The sequence below is a fragment of the Rhodnius prolixus genome, unplaced genomic scaffold (assembly GCF_049639745.1).
Source record: "Rhodnius prolixus isolate KJV_2025 unplaced genomic scaffold, Rpr scaffold_1, whole genome shotgun sequence".
NCBI lineage: Eukaryota > Metazoa > Arthropoda > Insecta > Hemiptera > Reduviidae > Rhodnius > Rhodnius prolixus.
Window position 1 is genome coordinate 30,671,779 of NW_027411581.1, and position 16,038 is coordinate 30,687,816.

The 16,038-nt window shown below is 40.4% G+C and overlaps 1 protein-coding gene across 3 annotated transcripts in view; it reads right to left on the reverse strand.

Moving 5' to 3' along the window:
• The window catches only part of LOC141458594 (protein APCDD1-like), a 1,087,769-nt gene that overhangs the window by 468,639 nt on the left and 603,092 nt on the right, over positions 1-16,038 (reverse strand). The window lies entirely within an intron of this gene.

Here is a 16,038-nt window from a genome sequence, read left to right on the forward strand (position 1 = left end):
GCTCTATAGTAAACGCTCCTTTCTACGTCACCAATCAAACTATTCACACAGACTTGAACATGCCTTTCGTCACACAAGTTGCAAAAACACGTTACAGAAATTTCCATCTTAGCATTCAAGCACATCACAATCCACTGGTACAACATCTATCTTCAAGAACATTTCCAGACGTTTTAAAAGACAGTGGCCTCGCGATCTCCTCTCTGATGAAGAGAGTCAGTAGAAAGTAAAATGTTTTTGGATTTAAATGGTTTTGTATTACCACTGGGTAACTTCTCCACTCTGTTATTTATTGTTATCATTGTTGCTTATAACGCAAAATGCGTTGATTGTAACTAAATAAATGATTAAAAAAAAAAAATCCAGGCATTTAAGCTTTTTCTGACTAGTTGTGACGCTGATTCGTGTAGTAATTAACACAATTTTGACAATAATAAGTTTACTTCGACCACGAAAAAGTCAGATAAAATGCGCAGTAATAAACTTTTCAAGAAAGTAACAACCCTAACACAAGCTTTAGCAAACACACACCACAACGGCAAGAGGCGAGGAGGGGTAACTATAAGAGACTTAATGCAGTATTCCCAGGAAATATCCTTTCCTCTTCACTAATGAAAGCAGTAGCCAACACGGCGGATTTGGTGACATTAAATACGATTCGCCTTAAGAAAAGTTGAAACTTTACTAAAAGTTTAGGGATTATACTTGGCAAACCATCCATTTTCCTAAATTATTTTAGAATACTTTTTAATGGATGCAAATGTTAAAAGATGCTTGTTAAATTATATAAATTAGATTTTCTTCGTAGTTGGTTGAGAATGATCTTAAAACTTGGGTATTTTCCATTTAACTATTTGATGAAGAGTTCGAGTGAAAACTTTTTAACGAATTCATTTTGATTTGCCTTAACTCTTTTTTGTTTTAAATTTTCATCTTAAATATCGATTTGAAGTCCCTTGAGTCCAAAAAATAGTTTTCACAAATACTCTGAGTGGGTCTGTATAATATATAAACTTAGAAACATAACTGGAAAATGGTAAATCGAGAAATGTTCAAATTTGATATTTGAATTCTTTATGCAAGGACATCTTGGAAAAAATTGATGTTACGAATGCAATATCTCCTTGCTGCAAGTGTGTATTGCCTATGGAAAGTTGAGATTGGTCTGTAGCGGGGATTTAATGTTTTACATAACAATGCCTGCCAAAAATTCTATGTTTTCATATGTATAAATGTTTTGCGAGATATCCCTTAGTAAGAACTTCCATATTTTGTTCTATTGAAATTCCTTTATTCCAGCGTTTCCGAACTTGTGGTAGGTACTACCACTGGTGGTTCATGAAAAATAATCAATAATGGCGGACGTAAAAAATTAAATCATAAAATTTCATAGAAACCTTTTTTTCCTATAATTCATAAAAATTATTTTAATTAATAATAATTTTAGTAATGTTGTTAGTATGTACAGTAATAAGGTTGATCTGTCTCCAGACATACGAGAAAATATAGGAGCACATTTAACAGGATTAAAATTGTCTTTCATAGAGTATTTTCCAAAACCCAATACTAGAATCAGAATTGCTAATGAGCATGCCTTATATCACAAACCTAATATTTCTATAATAAAACAGGGAACATTTGCACTTAACTGATTTAAATAAAGTAAATAACATTTTGTTTAATATATTTTGGAATTCACAAAATTTATTACAAAATGTTGGTCAACAATATTTAGATAAATTCATTTCTTTTCGTTATAAGAATTCTATCTGAAATAAGATTGGGTGGCACTTATGATACTAAATTTAAAATCAATAATGTAATTTATACAATCAAACCCCAAAGATCATTGTTTAATGTGTAATAAGAACGAGCCGGAAACATTAATTGTTTATCAGCTGTCCAGTCTATGAAAGTTTTAGAATCCCACTCCATATAAACAAATATAATAATCCTAAGGAAGAACTTTGTAAATCAATTAATAATTTTGAAGAGAAAAATATGTACGCAATTTTTAATTGTTTAAAAAAAGTTTTAAAACTAAGATCTTACACTTTACAAAGTGAACATGAACTTGAACTCCTTTGTTACAGATATATTGTAACTCTATACAAATAAAGATAATAAATAGTAACATAACACGCTCGGAATAACAAATTTCACGAAATACGATCTTTTTTACAAAGTGCATGATGTAACAATTGGTGAATAATATTTAAGAAAACTATTTACAATTTAAAATGCAATAATGGATGATCTGAAAAGTATTCTTAAGTGAGAAATATAAAAATGTATGTGTATTTGTAAGTATCGTGTGTCTGGTGCAGGGTGTTCAACTGGCGCGAACTGGCTGTTGGTAGTACAATTTAGCATGATGTAACTACCATGTGAATTATATTCCATCACGTCAAAAAATGATTTAAATATTAAATGATACTAAATCATATTAATCCATCTGCAGAGTCAATTTTACATATATAATCAAAATATATTGATAGTGTGGTGTTTACTAGTATCCATGGCCGTAATGTGCTTGCATAACTGCGATATTATTGCTGCTAGCACGCTCTGTTGTGCTATTCACAATAATAGCAGATTTAGTTATGCTATTAACGTTTAATGTTCCCCTTACGTACATAAACCAAGTGCTCTATCTTCACTAGCAGATGTTCCATAAATAGGAATTCACTCTATTCCAATTATAATACAACTATATTGTACTTTATTGAACCAATTACAGTTTGGCTGAAAAAGTTATTTTAAATTTCTTATTAATTTCTCTAATCTTATTCGAAATTTAAGAATTTTATCTCGAGTATAATCTAAATATATTTGCTGTATTTAATTTGTTGCTAACTGCAGTTCACTCTTGGTGGCAAAGTGTAGCTGAAAACCTTTCAGTGTAGTCCAGATGTCTTTTTCCAATCGCTGTACTTGTCCATACCTTGAACAAGTTGAGGAGTTATTGTAAACCATCATACCTACTAGAATTTGGATGAAGAATGTTTGGAGTACCCATGAATAGGCTGAAAGCTTACCATAAGAATGTTTGCTTAAGAAGGATTGTTAGCCAGGCGGCAGAACTTGAAACTTTATGTAACGTAATAAGAAGTCAAGGATCCTCCGCGCGGACTAAGAGATACTTGGTTGGATCCAGTCGTTACAGTAGTGATAATGTCTGGAAAATGAGTAAAAGCTCTACTTCCATTACCAAGTTGTTCTGCGCGCCATTATAGTCCGGTTGCTCGATGACAGCGCTCAGATAAGGAATTATTGATCCTGTGCCCTTTCTTCTCTTTCTTGCTTTTATCATAAACTTAGGGATGAATTTCCTTCAGCGTTAAAAGAAAAACTTTTAGACCGACCCAGTTTATCCATTCCAAAGAAATGCGAACAACATGTCTGCATTAAACTACTAAAACCTGCAGACTATTAACGTAACTCATTGCGTACCAACATAAATGAAACAAAATTTAGTTCATACATCAATGCCTCCCGTGTGCGCTTATTCGAATCAAATGATATTGGTGAATAATATTTAAGAAAACTATTTACAATTTAAAATGCAATAATGGATGAACTGAAAAGTATTGTTAAGTGAGAAATATAAAAATGTATGTGTATTTGTAAGTATCGTGTGTCTGGTGCAGGGTGTTCAACTGGCGCGAACTGGCTGTTGGTAGACCCGCTTTCCTACCGCCAATATTTATGTGGCAGTAAATTTCCTAAGGAAGAGTTTGGGCACCACAGGATTAGGTGGGCTACGATGGCGAAGGGTCCGGCCGAAAGAAGCAAGCATTTCCGCTAGTTTATAGAACACTAAATTGGACTTAGAAAACCGATCTTCTTTACTATGTTGCTCTTTATAGCAGCAACTAACTGTTCATGATCTTTTATATAAATGTTCATACTTTTTAAAAACAATCACATAAATTTGTTTAAAAAGATCGTCCCAATATTGTCCCGGTTTAATGCGTTGTTTGTTTTATGCGATAGAGACATTCTTTCACTCTAAGTATAAAAATGGCAATCTATAGTTATTTTCTTGCTGTTATTATTTCACACAATAACAATAACTTCAGTCTAATCTTTACTGATGTAAAATGAATTTACTTCACTTCATAAATTCTATTCATACTACGTAAAATATGTACAGCGGTTACAGCACACAAATTTCATACACATTGTTAACTTTAAACCGACTTATTTAATATTTATTTAGATACTCGTATCTTAGAAGATACAAATTATTTATTGAACTAGGAAAAACAAGGAGAAAGCTTTTTCAAAATGCTGACGGAATTTTTAACTAGCCCAAGTTATATCATAGAGCTGAGTAGAAAAAATTATGCTGTGGCTGGGTGACTGCTTAATGTAATTGGAACAGCCACGTAGTCAGACCCAAGCGAATTTTTTTTTTTTTTTTAAAATTAGAATCATTAACTAAGGACTCAAGTATTAGAAGGCTAGACCTCTTTGAAATAACCAATTTATTGACTAGAATAATGCAGTAATTTACAAATATATAAAAATACAGAACTAGACAAACTACCACAGCTCTAGTTAACGGTTGAATTCAGACTTTTCTGTCTGTTAGCACAATCCTCTAATCTATCATAAGAGCTGGTTCTTGCCATTATGTGGTCTACTCCCAGGGAAAAAACCCTGAAGTTGTTGGGGAAATCTCTTCTGACTCCATACTACGAATTTTCAGCTTCTTCTCTGATTCTGCTGCCATTAAATCGCCATTAATACCTATATTGTCTACCATTATAAACGAAGATATTAATGAAAATTTAGGGATTTTATTTTTAATAGAAAAAGTGAAACAAAAAAAATTGTAAAGTTCGGTATTTTTTCAACATTACGCTTTTTCTTGCAGTTTTTGTCGATCAAACTATTTATTCAACTATCCCTGCAGATAGTTTTAATATTAATACTTAACAGTTGGCCGCACATTAATCAAAGAACATCTTACTCTTTGATCCTTAGAAGATCCAGTTAACTAACTTGTTTATCTTAGGGCGTCCATCTTAAGAAATGTTATCAGAAAACTGGTAGTTTTTAAAACAATTTATGTGAAACTTCAACTTTTTTTCTGTGAGCGATATTTTACAAGTTATAAATGAAAACATGATTCATATAAGAAATCCAATATTTTGCACTTTGAACGATTAGTAATAAATGTTTAGTTACTAGTATTTACTTATTCAACGTGTACCTACAATAATGATAGTTATCGTTACTAATTGCTACTTTCAACAAGCCAAGAATAGTGTTTCAACCTTTTGAACGTCGTGATATGTATGTTTTTTTAGATTGTGGCAGGGTTGCTTTGAAAGCTGCTCAGTTGTTTTCGGAGAGGTTCCCTGACCGCGAAAGATACCCAGATTATCGCACAATTTTACGTGTAGCACATACTTTTCTGTTGGGCCAAATGTTAAAAATAAGAATTTTCCAAGACCTGTCCATTCGTTTGATAATGAACTTGATGTACTTCTCTGGATCCAAAAAACCCTTCTTCATCCGTACGTGGAATCAGTCACGAGTTAAGAATCTCTAAAAGCACTGTTTGGAGGATTATAAAAGCTAAGACTTATGACCTTATAGAGCCCATATCATACAAGGATTACGCCTCACAGATCATGAACGCCGTATAGAATTTATTGCAATGATCGATGTGCAATTGTCAGAAGATCCAGAATTTTTAATGAATATTCTTTGGACGGATGAATCTAAATTCACCAATAACGGCAACATAAACTGATGGAATTTCAGAGTATGGGCCGAAGAAAATCACCGAGTCACATCAGACTGTCCTTGGAATAAATGTATGGTGTGGCCTTGTTGGGAATCAACTTATAGGAACCATACTTTTATGAAGGAAATATGAATGGAGATTTTTATCTTCAATTCCTCACCAACATTCTTCCTTTACACTTGGAGAATGAACCGCTTGAGCGGAGCGAAGAATGTGGTACCAGCATGACGGCTGCCCTGCTCATAATGCAAGACATGTAAAAAGATATCTCGATAGGCAATTTGATGGGCGGGTTATATCGGCACGGGAGACGATTCAGTGGCCACCTCACAGGATTTGACACCTATGGACTTTTTCCTTTGGGGATACCTGAAAAACAAGGTGATTATTCATAACTGTTTTCTTTCACAGAAAAAAAATAATAACCGTTCAAGTAAATTTGTCTTACCAAAAATAGAGGAATCTATTTCTTAAATAAAAACCACACCTCCCCATTTGAAAAAAATGAAGTTGGTGCCTGTATCTCACTTCTGGAAGCACTGATACAAATTTACAAATTAAATTTGGATTTCCAATAAAAAACTACGGTTTTTGTTCTAGCTATCTTAGTTTCCGTGAAAAAGTCGTAATCTTTGGGACACCCTGTATGTCGCTGAATCGTAATTTGCCAATCGAAAAACTAATTGCATAATTATGGAATAAGGGAAACGAATGTGAGATAGTAATAAAGTTAATTTTAATTAGAAACAGGAATTGCAAATATAATGAAAAAGAACATGATAAAAGTGCTCAACAAATTAAAAAAGAAAACTGAAGAATTAAGTTAAAATAAAAGGTGATTAAAAAAACAAAAAAAGGAAATTTTGACAAATAAATGCAGTAAGCACAAAGGATAAGCGTTGGGAATTTAGGTTAATGATCGTAATTGAGAGGAAGGCCATATAATAGATACATAAATTAAGAGCATTATAATAGAAGATGAGAGAACCAACTTGGCTGGCGACCAGAAATATGAAGTGCGGTTATTCTGCCGCAAAATGAAGAGCTAATAAACCTGAACGATTAAAATCTGAGACTTCATCATGAGGGTATTGTCTATCAAGTTGATTGAAAAACAACAAATTGAATTTACACATTATTTAATCAGAAATTCTTCGTATATTTCAATGGCAATGGTGGTGGCCTTAATATTTCCCACTTTCAATTCTTCCTTTGTTCTTTGTCGACACAATCAACACTCTCATGGAAAACAATGAACCAAACAAGGCCAAATACTGCACACAAACTTCAAAAACACTTCAAAATATATTTTATAAATTATACTTCTGCACATACACTGGATTTTCTCCTTACCAGCGTAAGTATGTATAAGATCATTGAAAATGATGTTTGACAAAGACCTTTGAATATTGAACATAATCCACATTGAATAAATAATTCAAAAAGCAGTTATTAAACTTTCTGAATAAGTTCACGATCTGGCATTTAGTTGAAACATATTGTAACGAAGTTGACCTGGGCAGAAAAGAAAGGCCTAGATTGTTCTAGGGGTTGAGCGACCAAAGTCGGTAACAGGCCACCACTGTGTGAACAAAAGGGCGGTCTCTACCTGAGGAGAAAAGAAAGGCCTAGATTGTTCTAGGGGTTAAGCGACCAAAGCCGGTAACAGGCCACCACTGTGTAGACAAAAGGGCCGGTCTCTACCTGAACTAGAAAGGAAAGGGCTAGATTGTTCAAGGGGTTAGTGATCTGTGTAAAAGCCAGCTAAGAAAAAGGTCTCAGTTGGGGTGGTGGCATATGTGTTTCCCAGCCAGTGATTGACAGGTAGGAGCGAGACAAAGAGTAGGAGGAGGGCGGCCCCAGCTGAGGTGGTGGCAGTATGTTTTCCCCAGCCAATGAACGTCAGGAGGGCGTGGAAACTTATGCTCAGAGAGTTGGAGGAGGGCAGTCCCAGTTGGAGGGAGGCACGCAGTTAAAAGGAGGCAGACACAGCTGGAGAAGTCAGTTTTAATCGAGTTTTAAGGAGTTATTAGAGTTGTTAACCAGTTTTAAGGAGTTATTAGAGTTGTTAATCAGTTTTAATCAGTTAGTCTTGAGTGAGTCTTGGAGAGACGTTAGTTTGGAGAGACACTTTGGAAGTGACAGTTCGAGAGAGTCAGTGTTGCGGAGTGCTTCAGAGATAGCTAGTCAGGCGGTTAGTCAGTTAGTGAGTAGAGCTTTGTTTGTGTAGCAGAGACTAGTGCAATTCGGTGCAGTGCGGACCAGTGGTCAGTCGGGGAACAGTTTTGTAGCGTTACGTAGTGAGTAAGTAACAGTAAACTGTTGTGACTGTTGTAAATGGTGACTGTAATGAATAGCGTTAGTTGCTAGTAAATGTTAATGTGAGTAAAGGTAATGTGTTAATAAATCAGGTTATTACTTACAAATTTAGCGAGTTTTATTTTTATCAAACCCACATATTATTTAAAATAACTAGTGGCAGGCACTAGTTGTGTAAGTAAAGTTCTTTCTTAGTAAAAGGACAAGAAAAACTTTACAATATCATATTTGACTTTAATCAATCACAGCCTTATTCAGAAAGAGTTGGAAGTACAATTTTTAACAGTCTACAAAGCGAAGAATTGGTAGAAGATAGGGTTCGAGCTAATCTTTGAGCCAAACACGCGATAAAAGCATAGGTAAGAGTTTAATTAAGACCGCAAATTATTCTAATAAAAACTGAATCTCAGGAAGTTTACGCTAACTAACGTGTTAGTGAACCAAAAAATATTGCGCTCGATGACGTTATGAGCGGTAATTCAAAGAAAGCAGTGCTACAGGAAATAGATTGTAAAAATAGCTATTACTTTGTCGAAAATTTCATTCTAAATCCATTTAATCAGAGTTATTCGTTTAACTACAATAATTAGTTTTAATTAAGATGAAATATTAATAGCGGCAAGATATACCCCTGTAAAGGACTCCTCAAGGGGAAATTAAGCGTCAGCGTTGTCCTTTAACTGATTTCAAAATAATATTCGACCGAGTGTAACTGGGCACTAGAATTAGTTGCTAGGTTTATGAACACAGCTGGGTTTTTATTGGAAGAAAAAGTATATTATTGACTTTCGGGCATTCTGAGTTGGGACTTGCTGGAATACAGACGAGGATTGAGAGTTTGTAGAAAAGCCAAGTTTCCCTCTTGCTGACCTGCGACTTTTCTTGTCTGCGGCCCATGCGGCGTATGTATGTTTATTCATGTACCAAATATTTTGTTAAGTAAATCCGTTAAGTAAATTCATCAGACTTATTGTTATCATAGCTTTGTTCAAGTAGTTTAGTTGTCCTATCTATCTGTGAGTGTATGTACGTGTGTGTGAGTGTGTGCTTGAGTGTGTGTAAGTTGCTCTCTATAGAAGTGTAGTTCGTACGAGGTAGCGGCTGGCCTACATTGGTGTCAGGTGTGGGGTATAGTCGGAAACCCGTAACGTTTCCCCGTCCTTAGTATTAGTGCTCTGGAATTATGGAAGAGGTGAAGGCACTAAAGGAGGAGGTAGACAGGTTGAAAGAGGAGGTGCGCTGGATGAACTCCCAAAGGGAAGCAGCAGGCGTATCCTCTAATGAAGGGGGGGTTAAGCGAGATCTTTCCCTTCAATCTTTAATCATGCCTTGGAGTGGGGACATATCAGATAGGCCTATTGACCAATTTCTGCAAAATTTTTCCTTAGTGGCCGAAAGAGGCGGGTGGTCAGAGGCGGATAAAATTATGATATGTCGTCTTAAACTAAAAGGGGCTGCAGCAGATTGTGTGGCTTGTCGACCGGAGCTATTGCTACCCACGGCGACCTTTGCGGATATGGTTGATGTGATTAGAACTCGCTTTGTGGGGGAGGCTACGCCTGAGCAAAAGCTGTTGGAGCTTAACTCTCTTGAACAACTGTCGGGGGAAGATGCGCGTCAGTTTGCAGATCGGTGTCGGCAAGTCGGGGAGGAAACATTGCCTATCTCGGCATCAGTAGCTGAAGCGGGGTGGGCTAGGGCTCAGCTTGAAAGAATTCTTATGGCTGCCTATATAAAAGGGCTCAAAGGAGAACCAAGCCGACAACTACAATACGATCCCCCGAAAACGTTTCACGAAGCGGTGGCACGGGCTTCGCGTATTGAGCAAGTGAGGGTGAAGTCAACCTCTCCACGGGAAATATGGGCTGTGCAAGGAAGTTCCGGTCTAGAAGGGAAGACAACAGTGGAGCCCCAACGATCAGGGAGCATGTGCTTTCGTTGTGGGAGACCGGGACATTTTGCAAAGTCATGTGATCTGAGAAGGAGGAAGAGCCTTGGGTGGGGTAACCAACGCAGTGAGGCTGCTCCCTCAAAAAGGGAGACAGCCTGTTTTGTTTGTGGCCAAATAGGACACTATGCGCGAGAGTGCGCTCGACGAGCTACCTTAGCAAAAGTCAGGACTTGTTATGAGGGAACAGGCCCGCACCCAAAAGCGGAGGGCTCGACCGATGGCCCGACGTCGAATGCCCGTTAAAACCGAGGGCCCCTGCCCTGGTGCCAAGTGTAGCAACGGGGAAGTCTAAGGGTTTAACAATACCTGTGTTTACAGGAAAGAGTCGGTTGGAATTACTTGTTGACAGCGGGTCAGAAATTTCCATTTTAAAACAAGCAATTCCTGGAGTGGTAGTCAAGCAGTCCCGTATTAAAGCAACAGGAGTTACGGGGAGTTCGGTACCCATTAGAGGTGAACAGGAACTGGAGTTCTTTGTAGAGGGGAGCCGGGCGAACCACACCTTTGTGATCGCTGCGGTAGCCACTCGCGGGGATGGTCTCATGGGTTGGGACCTAATGAGGAAACTAGGGTTGGTTGTAGACGCTGGCCGAGGTCAGGTCACAATTAAACCCAGAAACCCGTCAGTAGCACTGGTGGAGAATGGCTGCAAGGAGAAAGCAGTGTCCTATGGGACGGACAATCAGGAGAACAGGGAAAGGCACCCTAACAGGTCTCGGGAAGGCAGTGCAAGCGAGATCGGCGTGAAGGTAGCACGCTGTCAGAAGATACCAGGTCACAGCGAATGCTTAGTGGAGGGGAAGATAGCCCGTGACCTGGAAGGGGACATTCTTTTAGAACCCCTGATGCCGATTGAAGGGGGCTTGAGGATAGCGAGGAGTTTAAACCGGGCTGAAGGCCGCCGGGTTTGGGTGAAAGTGATAAACCTAACGGAGTCAGAAGTGAATGTTGGGAAGGGTCAGTGGGTAGCAACAGCGGAGAGGGTGGACTTAGGAGGCGAATCGTCTCACTCGAAGGTGGTAGGTGCCGTGGGTCAGGAAGTGGTCCCAGAGGGAGAAGTGGAAGTCGAATGTATTGGGAAGTTAAGCCACTTGGCCGAGGGTGATCGCGGTAAATTGATGAAAGTGCTACGAATGTATCTACAAGTCTTTGTGGAGCCAGGGCCAGAAGGGTGCAAGTTACCTGTGTATCATAGAATTAAGACAACAGAGGAAGGCCCCGTTATCAAGCGTCCCTACCGGGTACCCTATAATCAGAGACCAATTGTAGAAGAACATCTCCGCGAAATGCTAGATAAGGGGGTAATTGCACCATCAAGCAGCCCATGGTCCGCCCCGATCGTATTAGTTCCAAAGAAGAGCAGGGATGGCACGTGTAAGTACCGTTTCTGTACTGATTTTAGAGGGCTTAATAAAATCACGAAAGTAGACCCCTATCCTTTACCACTGATAACGGAAACGTTGGAGAACTTGGGTAGAAGTCGGTACTTTTCCACTATCGATTTGGCCAGTGGTTACCACCAAATCCCCATCCACCCAGAGGATTGCGAAAAAACCGCTTTTTCAACTATAGGGGGCCATTTTGAGTACAAACGGATGGCTTTTGGTCTGGTTAATGCGCCGGCTACGTTTCAACGATTAATGGACCAATTATTGTCGGAAATCAAAGGGGAGGAGTGCCTGGTTTACATGGATGATATAATTATCTACAGTCCTACTCTCGAAGAACATTGCCGACGATTAAGTAATGTACTACATCGCTTGGAGCGTGCGGGGTTGAAAGCAAATCTTGGGAAGTGTGCTTTTGCACAGCGAGAGGTGCAGTACTTGGGGCATATTGTATCTTCGGAAGGCGTAAAGCCAGATCCGAACAAATTGGTCGCCATCAACTCGTATCCCGCCCCAAACTCTGCGAAAGAAGTAAAGAGTTTCTTGGGTCTTGCGGGGTATTACCGCCGCTTCATAAAGGGGTTTGCTGACCTTGCGCAACCACTTACCTCGTTACTAAAGAAAGATGTGGCATTCACTTGGGGCAAGGAGGAACAGTCTGCGTTCGAGTCTTTGAAGGGTGCACTGTGTTCATCATCAGTGTTAGTATACCCAGATTTTCGGGACAGTTTTATATTAGCGACCGACGCTTCGGGGATAGCGCTAGGAGCAGTACTCTCCCAAATGTGTGCGGGGCAAGAAAGACCAGTGGCTTATGCTAGCCGTCAACTAACACCGGCTGAGCAAAAGTATTCCACCACTGAAAGAGAATTGCTAGCAGTGGTCTGGGCCACAACCCAGTTCCGTTGCTATCTTTTAGGTCGGAAATTTAAACTCGTCACAGACCATGCTGCTTTGAAATGGATGCTAAGCCTGAAAGACCCCTCCGCGAAATTGACACGTTGGTCCCTAAGATTGTCCGAATTCGTGTATGATGTGGAACATAGACCAGGGATTAAACACCTTAACGCTGACGGGTTAAGTCGAAGGGTCGCTTCAGCTTCCAAGCCAGAGTTGTTCGGTGAAGTGCAGTGGGCCACGGGGAAAAGCGACCAGTTCGGGCAAGAGCAGTCTAAAGATCGCTGGTGTAGCCAAACCAGGAAGTCCTGGCCGGAGAAAACCTATGTTCACGAATCCGGGCTCTTGTACTGGACGGATGGTAAAGCCCAGGAAGACCAGTGGCGAATAATGGTACCAGCTAAACAGAGAATTCGTTTAATCAAAGCCCATCATGACACCCCCTGGTCCGGCCATCCCGGTATAGAGAGGACGTTAACTCGTATTAAAGAAAACTTTTTTTGGCCCGAGATGGCCAGAGATGTGGAACTGTACGTCAAGAGCTGCCAGTCGTGTAACGAACGTAAAACACCGAGTGGATTAGCAGTACCATTGGGCCGGGTAAATGAAGCCACTTATCCTTTCGAGCTGGTCTCCCTCGACGTGGTGGAGTGCCCGCTAAGTAGTAGGGGAAACCGCTACCTCCTTACTATGGTTGACCATTTCACAAGGTATGCAGAGGTTATCCCCATGAGAACGCAAACGGCTGAAGAGACTGCTCGGGCATTTGTTCATAATATTATTTTAAGACATGGGGCCCCTCGTCAGGTTCTGACCGATAGAGGTACGAATTTCCTGTCCAATTTGTTTAAAGCTGTCTGCCACTTGCTGCACATCAAGAAACTGCAGACCACCGCCTACCATCCCCAGAGCAATGGGATAGTGGAGCGTATGCATCGGACACTAATTGACTCTCTTTCCCACTTTGTTCGAAAGGACGGCCGGAATTGGGATCGATGGGTGCCATTTGTTGTGATGGCGTACCGCTCTACTGTGCATTCGTCAACAGGGTTTACTCCTCATTATTTGTTATATGGGCGAGACTTTGAAATGCCATTTGATTTTCCGTATACTTGGCAGCAACGGGCGGCGTCAGTGGAGGACTATGTGATGCAGTTAAAAGAGAGGCTCTCTGCGGCGTATGCCCAGGCCAAAGGGAGTGAGGCTAAAGCCCGAGAGTCGTGGACCCGTTTCTATGACGCGGGGAAGAAGGACCGGGTATTTCGCGTAGGCGACAAAGTGTATTTATTGGAACCGGCCGTACCACAAGGTCAGGCGAAAAAATTTTATAAACCGTGGACCGGGCCACATGAGATAAGTGCACAACTTCCTCCCTGTGACTATGAATTGGCTCTGAATACAGGGGGTCGATATGTGGTACATGCCAACCGCCTCAAACCTGCCTATCAGGCCAGAGAGGACCATGGTAGTGGGCAAGCAAATGTAGAGGCTCACCCCTCAAGGGTTGCAGAGGAACCAACCACCTCAGGTAGTAATTCCCCGGCGGATAATGAACAAGGGTGGTGGGAAGACTTGAGTGAAACCCCTCCCAGAGTCTCCCTAGCACCATCCACACCGGGTGAGGCGGTGGAAGAGGGGGAAGAAGACGGCCCCGAAAGTTCCGAATCTACGTTGGCAGAGGGAGATTCATCGTGGCATCCCACCTCCGGGGAGTGGGATCCAACAGAAAACCCAAGGTCTCCTTATTTGTTACGTGGGCAGGAGAGCGAGCAGGAATCTAACTCCATTCCTAGGGAGGTTAGGATCAATCTGCGGCCGAGGCATCGTCGAGAGTGCATGGAGGATGAATAACGGCGAACTACCAGATTCGGTTCTCATACCTAATGATTGACGGCAAAACTATTTGAATATAAGCTTATGAAACAAAACCAAAGTATTAGTATTGATAACTCGGGCTCAGATGAGCAGTATATGGATGGGCATGTGCGGCGGTGGGGATGTGGACGGAGAAATGGCCGTGGGAAAATGAGAGGATCTACAGAGTAAGCTCAAAATGGATGTTCCACAAGCTGAATACCAGCAAAGAGAGATTTTGGTAGGCCAACTCAGAAATCCAGTCAGCCATCTAAGAGCGGAGTATCTTTGAGCAGGGGAGATCATAGGGCTGAAGATTGCCTTACGTAAGCCACAAACATAGGCAATGAGATCGTCGAGGCACCTAGGAAGAAAGAAACTCACCCTGAAAACCTGACCCGAAGGGAGGAGTAGCGTTGGAAGCTGTGCGGGAAAAATGGTAGGGCAAGAGGAGCCCTCGGAGCGATAGCTTTCCAGATGTTAGAGTTCGAGAAGTGGCAATATCCTCGCCAATGGGATACACCTACATCGCATCAACTGCGAAGAGAGCTACCAGGAAGATTCCAGGTTCAGCGGCCCATGTGGAGGGGCACTAGGAGTGAACCAGAAGCTGCGGAGTCAACTACCTCCCCTGAGCTTGAAAAGTGGAGTCCACTTTTCTTCAAAGGGGGGGATAATGTAACTGGGCACTAGAATTAGTTGCTAGGTTTATGAACACAGCTGGGTTTTTATTGGAAGAAAAAGTATATTATTGACTTTCGGGCATTCTGAGTTGGGACTTGCTGGAATACAGACGAGGATTGAGAGTTTGTAGAAAAGCCAAGTTTCCCTCTTGCTGACCTGCGACTTTTCTTGTCTGCGGCCCATGCGGCGTATGTATGTTTATTCATGTACCAAATATTTTGTTAAGTAAATCCGTTAAGTAAATTCATCAGACTTATTGTTATCATAGCTTTGTTCAAGTAGTTTAGTTGTCCTATCTATCTGTGAGTGTATGTACGTGTGTGTGAGTGTGTGCTTGAGTGTGTGTAAGTTGCTCTCTATAGAAGTGTAGTTCGTACGAGGTAGCGGCTGGCCTACACAAAGTAAAGTAATCGTCTTGTTTTCACCTGAGCATAACGTCCAACTTCCAAACAGAAAGCTGCAGTCGGGGAGTTTTGGAGTCGCATACCTACTTTACTACTCGTAATACTATTTCTCCAAAGGATGTACGTATTTAATTATCTTCAGCTCTCTTACTGAGGACCTCACACAAGAGTTCGCGCTCTTAACCACCAAGCTCTTAACCAGTTAAGCGTGTTTGACGTGTATACACGTCTAACCAAATCTCTATTACGGTGCGTTCCTTGTATACTCGTGAAAAATATAAAATTGCCATTAACTATAAAAACTCGAAATTTTAATAAAATACAATAAGAATATTATTTGGTGAGATGTTTCCTTTATCTTACCAATAGAACTGCCAAGTATTTTATACGGAGGGGGTGGTGGGAGTCAGCCAAATTATAAGTGGTTAGTACATGTTTGGTCTCCGCATTAGAGATTGGGGAATTATGCACACAAATAGAAGCTCTCAACCCTTGTGCAATGGCGTTTTTACCTTAGATAGAGCTTCAGACCTCAGTATGAGCATGATTTCATTTTGCACAGAATTCAAAGCTCTTTTCTTCCTTGTAAAAGCTCTTGCGTCCCTAGTTAACTAGGCAATGCATAAGTGAAGCGATGCAAGATTTTGAAATGCACAGAATGCTCTGTAATCTAAAGCCCCAGAAATTGCAGAAAAAGCGCTTGCAGTGACTATTACGACCTTGTAAACTTTTGGTTGTTTTGCCCTGCGTTCGACGTGTATACACGTCATTGTCTGATTT